Genomic DNA, 17,924 nt, shown 5'->3' on the forward strand with positions numbered 1-17,924 from the left:
TTGGTAATGTTGTTTTACATGGTTAAAATAAGTGTTCTACATGATATGTTCTTTTCTGTATTTTTAATGTTCTTTTTCTTTATTTATAATGTTCTTTTAGGTTCATCCTCTTTTTGTTCTTTTGAGGAATTGCTCTGTTTATTCAGCCTCTCTTCTTGTTCTTTCAGGTGTTTTTGAAGATTTAACATCATTTGTTGCTGGTCAAGTAAAAGCTTCCTTTGCTCTTCAATACTGTACTTTTTGAAAAAAGAACAAACATAAAAGAACATTAAGATTTATATCTAATAAATATAAAAGAACAGAACAACAAAACCCACAAAAAAAAAAAAAACAAGTGCACCGTTCTTATCATGAACATGGCTTGTATTTCATCTCCTTCCCCCTCTTTTGTTTTATTTTTTTTATTTTTCATTTTCTATATATATAATATTTCTCCTATTGGATTCATAACTTCTCATTTTAGAAACACATTCTTGAGAGAGAAAGAGGAGAGCTTTTAGTTTCTCCCAACAAAAGAGAGATTTTATGAGAGAGAAAGTTCAAAACAAATTTTCTCCTCCTTTCTCTGAAATGTGATTTTAATTGAATTACGTTTACAAAAAACTAGTTTATTAAGCGAAATACTATTTCAATTTCGCTATTTTTTAAATTTTTTTATTCATTCAAAGAGGTTTATGCTGTTGATGAAGGTGCATCGGGTGATCAAGGTAAATTTTCTCGTTCTTAATTCTATGTTCTTTTAAAATTTTAATGTTCTTTTCTTATAACTTTCTATTTCTGTGGCATCAAAACAGTGTGTTCTTTTTTAGAATCAGCAATTGTTTTATAGTGTTGTTTTCAGATATCTTTTGATAAATAAAATAACGGAATTAGAACATAAATTGGTTGAAAAAGAACATTTCCAGAACTTAAAAGAACAAGAAAAAATATAGATCTGGTTTTAAGTTCATCAAATGTTCGTCGTTTTATTTTTTAATTAATACATAAATTGGTTGGAAAAGAACGTTTCCAGAACTTAAAAGAACAAGAAAAATTATAAATCTGGTTTTAAAGTTCATCAAAGGTTCGTCGTTTTATTTTTTAATTAGAACATACTGTAAATTGGTTGGAAAAGAACATTTCCAGAACTTAAAAGAACAAGAAAAAATATAACTGCTTTTTATATTTGTACTTTTTGTCTGATTTGTCACTATTAGTGTTCTTTTTGTTAGTGTTCTTTTTGTTAATGTTCTTTTTGTTAATGTTCTTTTGTTAATGTTCTTTTTTTTTGCGGTTTTTATTTTTGTTGCGTTTTATTGTTATTTATGTGCGTTTTGGGACAGGTGCACCAAGAGCAACATGCACACCCCTGCACAATCTGAGTGTTGGGAAGAAACTACCCCACGTGCTAATATCCCTTTTTTGACAAAAAATCGATAGTCTTTCAAAAACAGCTATGTGCTAATATTAAAAAAAAAAAAAAAAAAAAAAAAAAAAAAAAAAAAAAGAAAATCCATGGGAAACATTCTAGTTTCTTCCGCCATCCAAATTCACGTTCTCCAAACACCACCGGTCCACCACCCATTCATGTTCTCCAACCAAGTAATCACCATAGCCTCAATTCACAAAAATTTCTCAGAAATTCACAAACAAAACAGCTAATCGCAATCTTGAAGCCCTCTTATTATAGGTTGCTTCTTGTTTTTTCCAAGTCTAAATCTTTCTTAAAGCTCCAGAAAAAAATCTCTTAATTTTGATAAATATAGTGAAAAGTATCTGATTTTCCATGAAAACGCGGGTTTGGAACGCTTGAGTTGACATCAGTAAACAAATTGTGATCGATTGTTTGGGATGCATCTTCTTCGTTCCTCCTCTTTACCAATGTTCTGGTAAGATATTTTTATTTATTTTGCAATTGATCTTAAAAAAATACTGTTGAATTTGCATTTTATAATTATAGATCTTTCATGGGTAACTACAATTTTGGTTGAATTCAGGATGTCGAAATATCTCCCGTGCTTATTGCAAAATTAAATCGGGATTATTTTTTCAAAAATAATGAGATCTGATCACTACCATTGGAGGAGAGGAAAGAAAGAACCACCCAAATTTTCGTTGGATCTGTAAGTGTCTTTTTAGCAAATTTACTCAAAGATCTTGTTTGTTATTAAAGATATTTTTTTAAAAAGTTACTACTAAAAAATATGCATGTTCGTTTTGATGAAAATTGCTTATTACTGAATTTATATTTCTGCAAGTTCACTGATTTATTATTTAATCTATGGAACAATCTGATTTAAGTTTGAGCATGCATGCATTATTCTTACATAGTAAAGATGAAAAATACCAAGTTTAATTAATCAAGGTTGTTTGCGAAAAAAATAAAAAATTAATCAAGGTAAAATACCAATCTGTAAGTTCCGATGAATGTGTTTCAACTGGAAAAATAGCAAAAAAAAATGAAAAAAAAAACAATTGAGTTTTGAAGAACAGTTACTAAAATTGTCCATTATGATTGATGTGTATTTCCCAGCGCAAGACATGATTATGCTCATAATGTATCTGCAATAAGCACATGAAATATTTGTGTTAAACTGTCACTTAAAATATATAGTTAAGTCGGTAAATAATTTTGACCAAAAAAAAGGTAAATAAATAATTAAAAAGAAGTTAAAATTACCTCATTAAGCTAAATTCTGGAAAACTTCTTTGTATACTACATTTTGCGTAGTATTATATGTGCGACCATCCTTATCACATATCAAAATTTTCAACCCACTTTTCCTGGTAACCCTTGATATTGCTACATATAGTTGACCATGACTAAAGACCGGTCTAGGAAGATATAGACCTACATGAGAAAGAGATTGGCCTTGACTTTTGTTTATAGTCATAGCAAAGCAAACAACCAATGGATATTGCCTGCGCTTAAACTTGAAAGGCAATTTTGTGTCAGATGGGGTCAAGAGTAGTCGAGGTATGAAAACTTTGTGACCGACGTTGCTTCCCGATAGTATTTTAGCCTCAATTATATGGTTACCCAACTGTGTAACCACTAATCTCGTGCCATTACACAAACCAGCAGGTTGGTCTATGTTCCTAAGTAACATAACAGGGACTGCTACCTTCAGTTTTAGGGTATGATTCGGTAGCCCAGAACACTTGATACTGTTTAAGAAGTCAGGTGTATATAGCTCTTGATTACCCTGCATATCTGCTTTGCAAATACTATCTGAACTTAAGTATATTTTCTCTTCTCCTGATATCATTGACAACAAATGTTCATTTACCTCCTCTACACACTCGTTTGTTGGAGCAAGAATAGCTCTATCTTGGAAAAACTTTGGGTCATTGTGAGGGGGTCGAAAAAGCGCGAGGCTAATGCGTGACCTCGTCCCTCGTGGGTGTGACGATTCTTTTTATTCAATCAAGTGTAATTGGATTTCCTGTGAGTTTACACCCAATTGACTAGTAATATAGCAGTCGCCATTCAGTTTTTAACGACAATGAGAAAAACTGACAAAACCCGGTTATCGTGACATAAAGGGAGTGCAATTATGTTTGACCACGACGGCCGTAGGTTCCTTTGTGATCCCTGGTGTGGGGATCTCTCAACATACACCCGCAAGGTAGAGATTGAGGGTTCGGGGGACTGTAACTACCGAGAGGAGTACTTCGCTCGTCAATAACTCCAGAGGCAGGATATCCTTACTAGCTCAGCATAAATAATTGAAGGGACATGCGTTAACTATTAAACTAATCTGAGTTGATTTTAGCAATATGCAACATATAATACTAGATCAGTCGCGATTATCTGATTTAGATAGCATTAAGGGACCTAGCATGATAATCCAATTTCCCAAAAATATTATATTTGTTAAGCGTGATAGAACAATCAGATTTAGTTAGTTTAACAGTTCATAAAAAGGGCGAGGAAAGCAGTTAAATCATCGAAAAGGGACACAAAACTAACCACTTTGACTTTGCTATTTCTCCTTTTTATTTAACGAATCTCAATTATGGGACAGGATACGTTCTGTTCGATTTATGGATCCATTGCGACAGAACGCGTGAACAATTTCGCAGCGTGAGGCTTAGGCTAAGGGTTGGAGTCAATACTCAGAATATAATTGTGTTGTGTGTCCTTTTCACGTCGAATTTGGGGATGTATTTATAGGGAAGAGTTCGTGGAAAGATAGAATTGCAGAGTTCTAATCCGCAAAGAATTAGGAAAAAACACGTACCCAGGTATTTTCAGCGCCCAAGCCTGGGCGCCGAAGATTTAGGCGCCCAGAGCCAGGCGTTGAAAATAGGGTCTGGGCTGTTTTCTTAGTCAGATCCGAATTCCTGAAACCCGTAGAGTTTGAGACTTAATCGAGTCTTTTAGTGCGTATTAATCTTGTGATGGGATGCGTCTGGGCCCGTTACGAACTCTAGGCTCGTTAGGATTTTAATTAATACGTAACTCTTATTTCCGAATCATATTAGGAATAGGATTCTCGTAGTTTTCTATCTCGTTTAGGATTTATGTTGGAATGCAACACCTAATTCTGACAGGTTTCTATCCTTTATGATTTGCCACTTTTAGAAGCTAACTTTTACGGCAGTTACTATTTTTAGCAGGTTTCCATAAATAGCAGTTTTCTATAAATATCAGGTTTCGGGTGAAATGAAAAGGGGAATTGAGATTCGTTTATTTTATAGGAGATGCGTTGTCAAGTGGAGATTTATGCTTTCATCATCGAACCTTTCCCTTTCGGGAATGGGGACAAAAGTAGGTGTCTACAGTCATCCAAGTTCTCCAAGACAGAAGGATAGATACTATCAACAATTGCTGCAATGGGATTAGTTACCACATCTTTAATCAACACATCATCTGGAATCTCTATGGTTGTTTCCCCATCATTAGGTTCTCCTTCCTTACCATCTCCAATTCTCAATATCCACTCTGAAAATTCTCTAATCTCATTTGAATCTCCTGAACTTCCTAATTGCAGTCTCATGTTTCGTGTCAAATATAACATTCGACAAAAATCCCATAAATAGGAAGAGTTTATGGCTGCAAAAACAATATCTTGACGACTTCCCTTTGGGATAACCGGTAAAAATTGTCGAAAGTCTCCTCCAAAAACAACTACCTTTCCACCGAATGGTTGTTCCATACTATTTGGATTTGAAAATCTGAGAATATCTCTCAAACTTCTATCTAGAGCTTCAAAACAAAACTTGTTAACCATTGGTGCTTCATCCCAAATAATGAGCTTTGTCTTAATTAAAAGTTCAGCCAATGGTGCTCCTTGTTTAATCTCGCAAGTTGTATCTTCATTCACATTGATAGGAATTGCGAATCTAGAATGAGCAGTTCTACCTCCGGGAAGAAGAAGAGACGCAATTCCACTTGATGCCACATTAAGTACAATTTCACCTTGGCATCGAATAGCTGCTGATAGAGTTTTCCACATGAATGTTTTTCCTATGCCACCATATCCGTAAAGGAAGAAAACACCCCCTTTATTTCCAGCCAGAGCACCCATTATTTCCTCATAAACCTCTTTCTGCTCATCAGTAAGAAATGAAAGTAGTCTCTTGTGCTCTATATCTAAGGATGTTCTATCATAACTAAGTTCTTCTTGGATTAGTTTGTTAAGCCCATCTGAGACTAAAATATGATCTGGAAACGGCATTGGAGGAAAATGTGCAAGAGTGCGTCCATTACTTCGAAGCAATTTCTCTATTTCGGCTAAAGTGTAGTTCTTTATTTGGTCTTCACTTAACTGCAAGTCTAATCATAAATCAAAATCTAGGTCAGAAAAGAAACTGATTTAGTTATACAATAATCTCTGCAAAATATTATATTAGAAAGGGCTGGTCATAGTAAAAATATTATTAGAAATCAAATAAAATGTCACAAAGCTTAAAATACGATAAGTATCCTTAAAATTATGCCATACCAGGTATTTGGAGGATACGTTTTTGCCTATGAAGAATATCGTCTCCAAGGAATTTCCATATTTGCTCCCATACAAATTCGGATCTAGACATACTGCTTGACAACAATAAAGTCACAAAAAGACTTCTTAAATATTGTGTTGATCCCCAAAAACTTGCTTCTGTTATACCATCAATATACTCTTTGTCATCATCTAGTAATCCACGTGCATAGCAAGCTTCTTTGAATGAGGAGTACAATACACCATTAACAGTCCGGATGTCTTCGTAACATGTTGCACCTTGAATTGTATTCAATAAAGCACTCAAATAGTACAATTCTCCGCTGCCCGGAGGTACATAATATACTCTCCCAATAGAAAATCTTTGTTTCCTCGTGCTCCATTCTCTATTTCCATCCTTGTTCCACACAAACTTTGTTGGAAATTCAGCATAAGTTAAACTTCTTGCTATGGGATCTGTTTTATTCAATTCCATCCAACCTAAGAACATTGACTGATCAATTCCGGGTTTGTTAATAATGTTATCGAGTGGCTCGTCGTCTTCAAATACAATACTTTGTTCATTAGGTAGATGGAAGCTTAATCGTTGAACTGATGGAGTTCGATAATGAATATCATATCCAAGGATTCTCCAAACTGCTTCACATGGAGAAATGTACCTGTAATTTGGATGACTTAAAATTGATGAATAAGAAACATAATTTAATTATAATTCATTCAAAATTATCCTTGTAATGTTCTATATCTTTATTTATTTGAAACAAAGGCAGCAACAACATTCTAAAAAGTCCCATTTGTCTTGTAAAATTCACAAAATTAAGGGTGCAATAAAAATAATTTCCTATTTTATTTAATGCTTTTGTTGTTTAAATGTTCTCTGGCGAGGTTGATGAAGATTTAAATGATGTATAACATGCTTTTGTGCATGAGTTTAACTATGATGAAGAATTGTATTGCCTCAGTTCAAAGCTGAGCTTTTGTGAATCAAGTAGTCAGTTTTTCTAGGTTTAAATTAAATGTTCTTGGGCGAGGTTGATGAAGCTGTAGTATATGTATTCTATTGTGCTTGAGTTTGACAATGATGAAGAGTTGTGCTCCTTTAGTTAAAGGATGTAAATGCTGAATTTTGTTCTCTGTTTCTTGGTGGTTTTATTTGCTCTGTTCTGTGATTTCTATCGCCCCTACTAAATTTTTAAGTGATATAGTGTGACATTGTAAACATGTAACATCCTATATCTTTTTGTTCAAGATATAATTAAAGCTCTTCTTGGCTGGATAAAAGTTGTTCATCTTTCCGCCGTATGTGTCTAATGCAGTTAACTGAAAATTTATCTAGTTTCCATGATGAAGTTTTTATTTATTAATTGTATCATGAGAGTTTAACTACTTGAAATTAATGTGAATGGTTGTGTATGACTTTTGACTGCGAGATATTGCTGACTATGAGGAATATGAGGAATGGTATGGACAGCCCCATAGAGCACCAGAATTACAGGTATGTCAATACTAGTGTCTTTGGTTGGTTTAACAGAAACATTAAGGCAAGAAATTCTTGTAGGACATGCAAATCTTGACCTATTCGTTGGTGATGGTCTGCTTTAAAGTTTTTGAGCATGGTATTTTTTGATGCTTCCCTTCGAAGGGCATGTTACATTTTTTTTGGATGGAATTATGTTTTTACACAGCCCATTATCTTTTGGTTTGTTGAATAGAACACACAAAGTGAGAAAGCTTCCTTTTTTGGTTGTTTTGAAGGCTCATATTGCTTTTCTGAGCTAAGTAATTTTTTCAATTTCTTCTTTATTAAGAGTTTTGGTCTGTGTTCGATTTGAAATCATAATATACTTTGTATATGACTGAATCTGAACAATTGCAACTAATAGTCTTTACAGTCGTACTCAAAGCTTGACATGTCAAGGGTGGTGTAAAAGGAAAGTGTTAATGCGAAAAGTGTTTGTAAATTGGAATTAAAGTCCCCATCACCAAATTCATATCCCAGTAGTTATAGATTATGTTTTTGCCAGTCATTTAATTTACCTTACATGTCCTACGGGTATATGGTTTAACGGAAATATTAAGGCAAGAAATTCTGAATGCTCAGCTATATTATTCACGTGACATAGTCAATCTTAAATATAATGTTATTAGAAAATATTTTTAAAAAAGAATACATGTAAGGTCGTTATGTTATAGGAGACTTACCTGCAATCATAGTACGACTTTATCTCTTCTTTATTGTGGTTATTCTCATCATCTCCACCTGCTTGACTTAAGGCTGCAGTTACTCGATCATGACCTTTATTGATATACTTAAAAAGATATTTTATAGATCTAGATTGGTTGCACCATTCAACATTGATATGAGCTCCATAATTCATGAGTAGATAAGGATTGTATGGAACAACATATCTATTATCTAAAGTAACTCCATTTTTTTCTATTGTCCTACCATTATTCCTCCTCATATAATTAGCATATCCATCATCACCAATCGTTGTTCTTTCATTGAACTTTTTAGGGTAATGTTTTGAACACTTCCTATCTTTCATACACGGGGCTTGAGCATTATGTAAACCACGTGGACCATGAAACATGCAATCTCTAACCAAGTTATATAACTTAGGTTGTGTTTCTTTATCAGGTATTTCCGCTGAAATAATCTTGTCGATGTCATTACCACTAAGATACTTGTCTTCTTGGTTCAAGAACAACAAAATATGAGCATGAGGTAGGCCACGCTTTTGAAATTCAACTGTATAGATCACTGCACATATAATTAAATAGTTTTAGAATTATTGAGGAACATCTTTTTACCAACTAAACACAATAAATATATTTGCGGAGTGAATATTAATAATGGATACCAGTAGAAGTACATTTTTAAAGATACTTTAAAAAATTATGTAAATGCTAGGAAAATCTCACCTGACTGTACTCCTCCAAATATTTTTCCATCCTTCAAATCTCTTGTCAACTGATCAAGTTTGATTTTGAAAATTCTACATAGAATATCCGGTCGATCTTCTGGTTTAAGTCCTCTTTGTTGCACATATCGCATGATTTCTGGCCATTTAGGATTGCAAGTGAAAGTGATAAACAAATAAGGATATCCATACCATTTGCAAATAGCCATAGCATCCTGATAGTTTTGAACCATATATCTAGCACCACCGGTAAAAGATGAAGGTAAAACAATGCGTTTTCCAGTAGAAGAAGAATTCGTGTTTTCTCCCATTCTAGCCTTTGTCACATTCTTGTAATTATCTGCTCTCAAATTCTTTTGATGGGTCCGGACACAGCACAACCTCTCAGATTCTATCATTGTAAGACCATCAACCAAAAATTGTTGGAGTAATTTCCGTGCCCACAAAAGAGTCGTGGCCTCATCACGTCTCTCGTGAATTCTATAAGCAAACAAATCTCTCATACTCAGTTTCTTTCTTTTTTGACGTGTGGATGTGTCTCTTAGTTGAATACCAAGTCTGTATCCATCCTCTCCATATGGGAGTAGTAATGGATATTGTAGGGCTAGATAAGAGGGGTGCAACTCAGTTATACGTTGTAATTGACCGCTTTGCGTCTCTAATACGATATCCCTTTCTTCTGTAGAACTTCCAATATCTCCAACAATTAGAGCAGCTACTTCAGAAGCAGTAGGCAAATTATATATATGTCCTTCCGTTAGATTCCCTTCGTCCAATGAGTTTCAGTTTAACACCTCCATGGTGATTATTGGATTCAAATCGGTCCCTTGCCCCTCTAAACGCCTTTGCTAGTGGATTATGTTCATCAAGAATACGTCGAAGATCCTCAACAATAGCACCATCTAATGAACTTTTTGCACTACTTGAACTGCATATAAACCCATAAATTTTGTATTAGAATAAAGATAGTAAAAAGAATATTTTCTGATTTGCACCAGTAAATGTACAATCATACCTGAAAAACTGCATTCTGTTGGAGACTTCGTTTTCAGTATCATAAATATATAATTGTGAAAACTTTGGAGATGATCCTCTCGGTGGTAGTAAATTCCCTATCCTGTGGTAATTTTGGCCATGCAATCTAAAGGTAGATGGTCCACGTCCTCTATTCACAGATGAATCAATCTTTCCACCCATTGAAGTAAAAGCAAACATCATGTTAAATGCTCGTATATTATCAAGGAAATTCCTGCTTTTAGCACCTTTAATCTTATAGAGATTCTGAAGTGTTTTTGGTGGTTCTTGAAGTTTAGGAAGTTGAACCTTTCCGTGCATGCAACATTGTGAAAATTTTGGGTCTGTAAGTCGATCTTTCCTTTCTCTCTCTTCAAACCACATTATTGCCCCACAATATTCACATGTATATATTGGATCCCCAATGTCCCAATAGCCTACATTCATGTTTGATAATGTACGGAGGATATGTAAATAACATTATAACATTGCAAAATCTATTTATTTACTACACTTATATTTGAACATAAATCAACATATATACCTTCAGATGCACTATCTCCGGAAATATTACCACCTAATAATTCATGAAAATGACCAGTAAGTATCTTACTAAAAAATAAAATAATGTAATCGTACATAATAAGATAAAATATTAAATTAAATGAGCAGTATAAGATTATTTCCTTACATCATAATAAGATAAATTTATTGGTGATTGTTCATACCTTCTATGTCAATATGATCGTCATCCTCACTAAGTTCATCAATATGCTCTGATTTATTTATGAAAATAACAGATGCATTATCATTTATTCAGTTTATAAAGAACGTTATAAGTTGATAATTATTTGGGTGGCCCATACCTTCTGTGTCAATATTTGAATCATTCACACGAAGGGCATCACTAAGATCAGTTGCTACCAAGGGAACCATAGATGAAATGTTAGTGTCCTTCACCAGACCTTTGATCACACAATTACATCACAGAATAGGTATAATCTTTAATAAAAATGAAAAAAATCAGAAAATCTATTACCTATAGAACTACTCGCAAAAAGTGCATTATTCCCCTTACACCTCGCGGTTCTATATTTTTCTGTTGTTGGTATAATTCTTCCATTTTGTATCATGTGTTTTCCCGCTATAAGTGAACGGATAGAATTTTCATTAGTAACAAAACAATTCCCGATGCTAGAACATGGAGTGCCCTTTCCATTATTATGAGATAATGTTGATAGTTCAATCGGAGCACAAAATTGATTTTGACTTGCAGATGATTTTTCATTGCCATTGGAAACTAAAAAAATTCAAATATTAAAAGTTTGTAGCTTGTCGTTTTAATTGATTCTTTGAAATTACACAACTTTGAACAAACAAAAAACATACCATTTGATATATCACCAAGTGGTCTTCTCTGTTGATTCGCTGAAGTTGGTGCTTCATATGATAGTCTTTGACGCTTTTCCTTCATTGTTGTTAATCGATTTAACCTTGCTTTTTTCTTATCACCATGATCCATAATTTCATGTGTTGAAATGATGTAATTGAATTTGAAGGAAAAACAATTATTAGGATGTCCTAATGTTTATACAACTTTACAGGATATTTTCTTATTTGTTCACGATCTGTACAATATTTCTACAGACATTTTACTTCCCTTTTATTGATTGGTATTCACGGAATTGATATTCAGTCATATTTTCTTAGAGTTTCGACTTCCCTTTTATTGATTTAATATTCCATAATAATTTTAGGACAATATGTGATAATTTTAGAATATTCCTTGATCTTTATTCTGTACAATATTTCCGTAGATATCTTACAGCTGTATAATATATTTCTACAGAGTTTTTACTTCCCATTTACTGATTTGGTGCCTAATTTATATATCCTCAAAATATACATTTTACATAAGTAAATACTTCCTCCATTTTTTAATAATTGCACCATCTTGGTTTTAGCACTATTTACATATTCTTATATAGTTATTTTTTGTGAATTATATGTAAAGAAAAATATATTCATGTGGGATCTTGTTAGATTCGTCTCGAAATATACTTTCAAATCATCAAATTTTTATAATTTTTTGAAATGTATAATGAGAGATATTAGTTGTTAAAATAGTGCATTGGCAAGCGTGAAATCCCAGATGGTGCAATTAAAAAAAAATGGAGGAAGTATATTTTTTATAGTAGTCAAATAGATAATATTTGCATTATCAAGTTAAAGAATTGAATCAGCTATATAATATACTTCTACAGACTTTCTACTTCTCTTTTACTAATATGCATTTTATTTTTACAAACTTTTTATTAATTTCCATACTTTTTGAATAATATACTCTGCAAATTTTTATCCGTGTCAAGCAGATATATTTTTATTATTATTCGTATGTGATCATCATTTTTTGATATGAGGTCCAGTCGCAACTTCTGCCTCGATCTCATACTCTTGTATGTAATTAGGTGGGAATAGTTGACATCCTCATAATAGAGAATAATATGCTATTCTTGCGGCGTATGTGTCATCATGATGTTCATCTGATAGTTTTAATGCAGTTTATGATGACATTATGATATTTCTACAGAGTTTTCAGTTTTATGGATAATCTCTATTAATATCTTATTCTATTAGTTGCATTCAGTGATGTTGATGCAGACCTGGTTTGCCTTGATTCAAAACACTTTCTCCTGAAAATTAATCTTTCAGTTTTGTATGGATAGTTTTCCCTCAGTTTGATCACATTCTGATATTTAAGCTCTGAAGTGAATGTTTATAGTTATATAATAACTTGTTGTGACATTTGAACTAATCACAACTTGATCTTTTCAGGTGCTTATTGCTGAAGTGTGGGGATCTCTTTGTCATCTTGCGGTGTCTGTAATTTCCATACTTATATAAGTGTGTGTTCCTCTCTAATCATATTCATATATTTTATCTTACAATGCTTCCTTTTTGCTGCAAGGGTTGTTAGATCATCAAAGTCATTTTTTATTAATCTCTGATGGTTGTTTCTGAAAGCAGTAGGATATTTTATATGCTGATTACTTCCTTTTTCTCTATCAGGATGGTGCTGAGAAATCACTCAATGTGTCATCAAGATTTTCATCTGAAACATTTCCCTTGGATGTCCATATTGCCACCAAGGTATCTTCAATTTCTACCATCCATGACAATTCTTTGGGAGTTAATATTACCGGATATCATGCAGTTACTGGAAAGTATATTGTTTTGTGTGTTGATTTTGTGCAATTAAATGCGTGCAGTAGTTATTCCAATGAACGTCGGTTGAAATCTCCATCATATTGGATGAATATTATAAAGATTAGCATAGCTTAGCTGCATTCCTGGTGCCTTTGCATTCATGAGCAATTAGAATTAGTAATAGAGGAAAGTGATAAAAAGCAGATACACCAAAGTATTGGAACAAAACTGCAAAACATATTTTAATTTATTCTCTATAAGAAAGCAAAAACACCTCACGTAATATAAATGCAATACTGAATAATTGGAAAGTTTTAAAATCCATAACTAAAACGAAAAGCCTAGTTAAAATATAATAACTCTAGTTATCTGCTGTGTCTTTTTCTTGTTTAACCGAAATCTTTCGCTGGTACTTATTTGAAGAATGCTCAGTTGATGTAAGGTGCCCATCGTCATCAAGATCTTTGAAACTTCTTTTTTCGTTTGGAGTGATACAACTGTTGGAACAATTGTCGTCCATGTCCTCATTGTGTATGGTGATAGTGTTCTGCAATATATTGAAATAAATATTAGTGGTTAGTCCTGGAACAACATAGTATAATTATGTTAAAATTTATAAGTTAACTTTGATAATGGTAAAAGTTAAAAATATTAATACCTCTCCAGTAGCCAGAATATTCACAGTCTTTGAAGTAACATCAATTTCCTCATGCTCAATCTGCTATAGTTAATTAAGTTGCAACTCATTTTTATTTATATGGGTATCAGTGTATCACAGGTTGAAAATATGTTAAAATAAACACTACAAAACAACTGAAATTGTAGTATGAATCACGTAGAGCCCACATAATGCAACAAATGACATTATAACCATGTGGCTTTGTGGAGATACTTAGCTTTGTGGAGCTACAACATACACATTAAACAATTAATTCCAGAAACCCCCACCCCTCCAAAATTTAATAGTCCCCACTTGTTTTACTTGATTAAAATATTTACTCCAGCCAACTTGCTTTATTATTTTATTTCATTCAACTTGTTACACCCCGTATTTTTAAAGCCTTATTTATTATTCTGTAATTACTATTATTAACGTAATTACGTCCTAAATTTTTTGTATTTATTTTTCGATCTATTTTAATCTTGTTATGTCATTTCTTTGTGACATAACACCAGTTATCTGAGCCTAATCTTATTTTTGATCAATATGATTTTTCTATCTCTAGATGAAAAGTTACATATTTGCCCTTGATTATTCAAAGAAACCAATGTCTCATTTTGTTTCTCTTCTTTCCCGTGAGACTAGAAGAATTTCCCAATAAGCTTTGACTTCAAACAATCAGTTTAAATACATGGCAAGTCCTACTTTTATTTCTCCTTCTTCCTTTATACGTGTAAATGAGAAACTTGGCCAGCAATATTTTTGACTTTTGTCTCCCAAATTTATGTTCATTCAGTTCTTCTTCCTCTTTTATGTGTGGCACAACCTTGTCAATTTGAATTGCCAAATGTCTAATTTATTTCTCAATTTCACGACTCACCATGTCAAGAAATCTTTATAAATAGCCTGCTAATATTTAGTAATTTGCATTACCAAAACTCAATTAAAAGAATGAGTAAGAAAAATAAATAAACCATTGATGAAACTTGAAGCTTTTTCCATCATTTTCTCTCTCCTCCTTTAACCACCGCGGCTCCACCGATGCCACCACCTGCTTCCGGCGAATTTTCCTTCCGCCCACTGCACAGAACCAGACCCGACGCCACCTTCTTACCGATCATCGGATTCCACCGTCCCTGCTGCACCGCGTGCTGCCAGGGTGTCGGAGCCGCTGACTCCATTTCCTCTTTTTGGTGTTGCGTTGCTACTGCTTCTGATCTTCCTCTTTGAATCAAAATCACCAAAAATAAAAAGGGTTAAAGGGGTTTGGTAGTTGAAAGTGGGCCTTGAGTCCTATTATGGAAGCACTATTATTTATGGGCTAAAGTCAACTATTTTCCTGGTGGGTTTCGGTTACAAGGGCAAGCAAAGTTAAGTAAGTATTTTGATCTTATTAAGGTTTCCTGTTTAAGTTTAATAAGTAACCATTCCTAATTATGGGTTTTTATTGTTATTATGGAGAAATTGGGCTTATCAAATAAAACGTTTGGTGGGCTATGGAAGATACGTTTTGGAGTATAAAGATATCGTCACTTTAAGGTTATGGTGATCGAGGTAATTATTATGTCTAGTATTTTATCTTAGGATTAATTGACCAGAATAATCCCAACTTTAGGTGGTTTGCTTTTAATAATCCCAACTATAAGTTTTTTTTTAATAATCCGAACTTTTACACCTATTGACTTTTAACGGGCCTAGCAGGTAAGTTACTTACTGTAGCAGGTAATGTATGGCGTGGCGCTGACATGGCAATAGAGAGTTAGTTTTTTTTTCTTTAAATGCATTTATTCCCCCTTATTTATTTTCCTTTAATAAATCTCCTTATAACCCTTGTTTCTCATTTCGTCATTTTCTTTGATTCTCCACCCAAAATTTTAAATGTTTTCAAACCTCATATTTTAATGTGACATTTAATAGCTGAACGAAGTAAACCTCATATGTTAGATTCACCGGGTCATTTTCGGGTTCAAGGGGGTGTATTCCTTTGGGTTTTTTTTTTAAAGGATACAAAGTTTAATTTATTTAAATGGGTTACTACCAGTAACTTACTAGTAGTAACAATGTTGATGACCTTTGATTTCAGTTATTTGAAAGGGATACAACCATAGCAGAAATGGTGGTTACCAAATGAAGCACGATGAAGATGATGTAGTATGATTTAAGTTTATTTACCTGCCAAATTAAACAAATAACACAAAGTAAAAACAAAAATGTCAAAATGAACCTCCTTTTACAATCAAAAAATTGTCAAATTACAATCTAAGGTTAAACATACGAGCATGGAAGGTGTTTGATTTTTGTTTTTATTTTATTTTACAGCAGATGAAAAACAAAAAGGGTTTAACTTTGGGTGAATGGATATTGAATGAATGACGTGTACCAAATTTTTTAGAGAGAAACTAAAAGCCCAAGTCCAAGTTTGCAAGTGTTTACCATTTTAACAGGTTACCGGTTTTTGGGATTGTTAAAAGTCATTAGGGGTAAAAGTTTGGATTATTAAAAAAAAAACCATAGTTGGGATTAATAAAAGTGAAACGTTCAAAGTTGGGATTTTAACATTATGTCTGTATATGTTATGTAATTTTTATGTCCAACATTTAAGTTTATATGCCCGTATGTGAAAATATATAATTATATGTTTGTATGTGATTATGTGACTATTATGTGACTTAAGTGCTAAATGATATGATGTATGATTTGAAGTATCATGAGTATTTTGATGATGATATATTAAAGTACTTTATTATTTTATGATGATATATGTTTATGATTATGATCATGATGTTAAAGACGTTGTTCGGGAGTAATTACGATATTTATAAAGTTATTTTAAAGAAAGACGATGTTGCTTTTGTCGGCATGGAAAAGTAAACTGAACTAGTAAATAGGCAAGTTACAGGTAGAGGCAAGTTAAAGTTAAAGTTTGGGAAACAGTTCCACCTGAAATGATGTAAGAAAAGTCCCGCCAAAATCTGTATTTGGCAATGAGCTGTAAAGAAAATGATTCCTTGCCGACACAGTTTTCAAGATAACGAGATTAAGTTAGTTATTTCCGAACAATAAATGCTAATGATTGATATGTGCCAAATGATTTTCAAAAGAAAAACTGTTTTGACGGGCTGGAGTAATATTACTGTTTCCACTCATTTTTGGATTTTTCTGTGTTTTTCCTGTTTTCTATTTTTATGATGAAGCACAGGTTCGACTAAGGAGCTCAAGTTGCTCAAATGAGAGTTATTACTAGAGTTGGTTATTTATTATGAAGATATCGAGATGAGAAATTATTTATTATGGAAATCCTGTTACTGAGGTTGTTATAAGAATATTGATTTGTATTTATTTTTGGGAAAGTTGTATTATTTATGGAATGTTATTAAGGATTATTTTATTTGTGGGCCCATACCCACAGGTCCCAGGATTATTTATGTCTAATTCCGCTGCTAATGATGAGCTAAGTGCGGTTTATTACCCCTAATTAACTTACCGAAAAGTCGGGGCGTTACACAACTATTCTTCCTTAATACTCGTGTCCGGTCATATGTGACTCCTATTTAAATACGGAGGGAGTATTGTATTGTAGTGGTTTTTAGCTTGTTGCTCCAATTTTTCCAATATTGCAAGCAAGTCCTTTGAACCAACCGTTGTTGTTAACCAATCCACCCCTCCACCTTCCTTTTTTTTTACGGGTAAGGAAAATTTTCATTAAAATAAAGGCATACAACATCTACAATCAAATGTTCCCTATACAAGAACAAGAACAAATCTAAAATATAATAACAAATTCTTTTTTCGGAACAACTAAATGAGCAAATACTGAAGAACAACTCTGAAACCATAGTATATGTGTAGCCATAACTTCAAAGCATCTTTTCGTTGTATGGAGGAGCTCGTTACAAACATTATATTCATCTTGAAAATTGAATCTGCTTCATATCCCGAATTGATCTGGATCTTCAAAGTGAATACATCATAGAAACAACACCATTTCCACCATGAGATGCACAAACAACACCCCTTGACTCGATAACAACACGAAAGCAAAAAACCTTTCGAAAGAAAAGGATAAAAAAAACTTGTCTTTCAAGGGAGAAACGTTCATCCCTGGAGGAGGAAACATTATTAAACCTACAAAAACAAAACAAAAAAAAATTAAAGTAAATAACACAAGAGAATAAAGCAATTGAGACT

The 17,924-nt window shown here is 33.1% G+C and overlaps 1 long non-coding RNA gene and 1 pseudogene across 1 annotated transcript; one reads left to right on the top strand and one right to left on the bottom strand.

Moving 5' to 3' along the window:
* Positions 1 to 1,977: 1,977 nt before the first annotated feature.
* LOC110798042 (uncharacterized) lies at positions 1,978 to 11,390 on the bottom strand (annotated as a pseudogene).
* Positions 11,391 to 14,475: 3,085 nt separating this feature from the next.
* On the top strand, positions 14,476 to 17,180 carry LOC110798044 (uncharacterized). Its single transcript, XR_002535997.2, has 3 exons — positions 14,476 to 15,111; positions 15,198 to 15,290; positions 16,936 to 17,180. It is a non-coding gene; the product is annotated as an uncharacterized lncRNA (long non-coding RNA).
* The last annotated feature ends 744 nt before the right edge of the window (positions 17,181 to 17,924 follow it).

Source organism: Spinacia oleracea, chromosome 2 (genome assembly GCF_020520425.1).
Source record: "Spinacia oleracea cultivar Varoflay chromosome 2, BTI_SOV_V1, whole genome shotgun sequence".
Classification (NCBI taxonomy): Eukaryota; Viridiplantae; Streptophyta; class Magnoliopsida; order Caryophyllales; family Amaranthaceae; genus Spinacia; species Spinacia oleracea.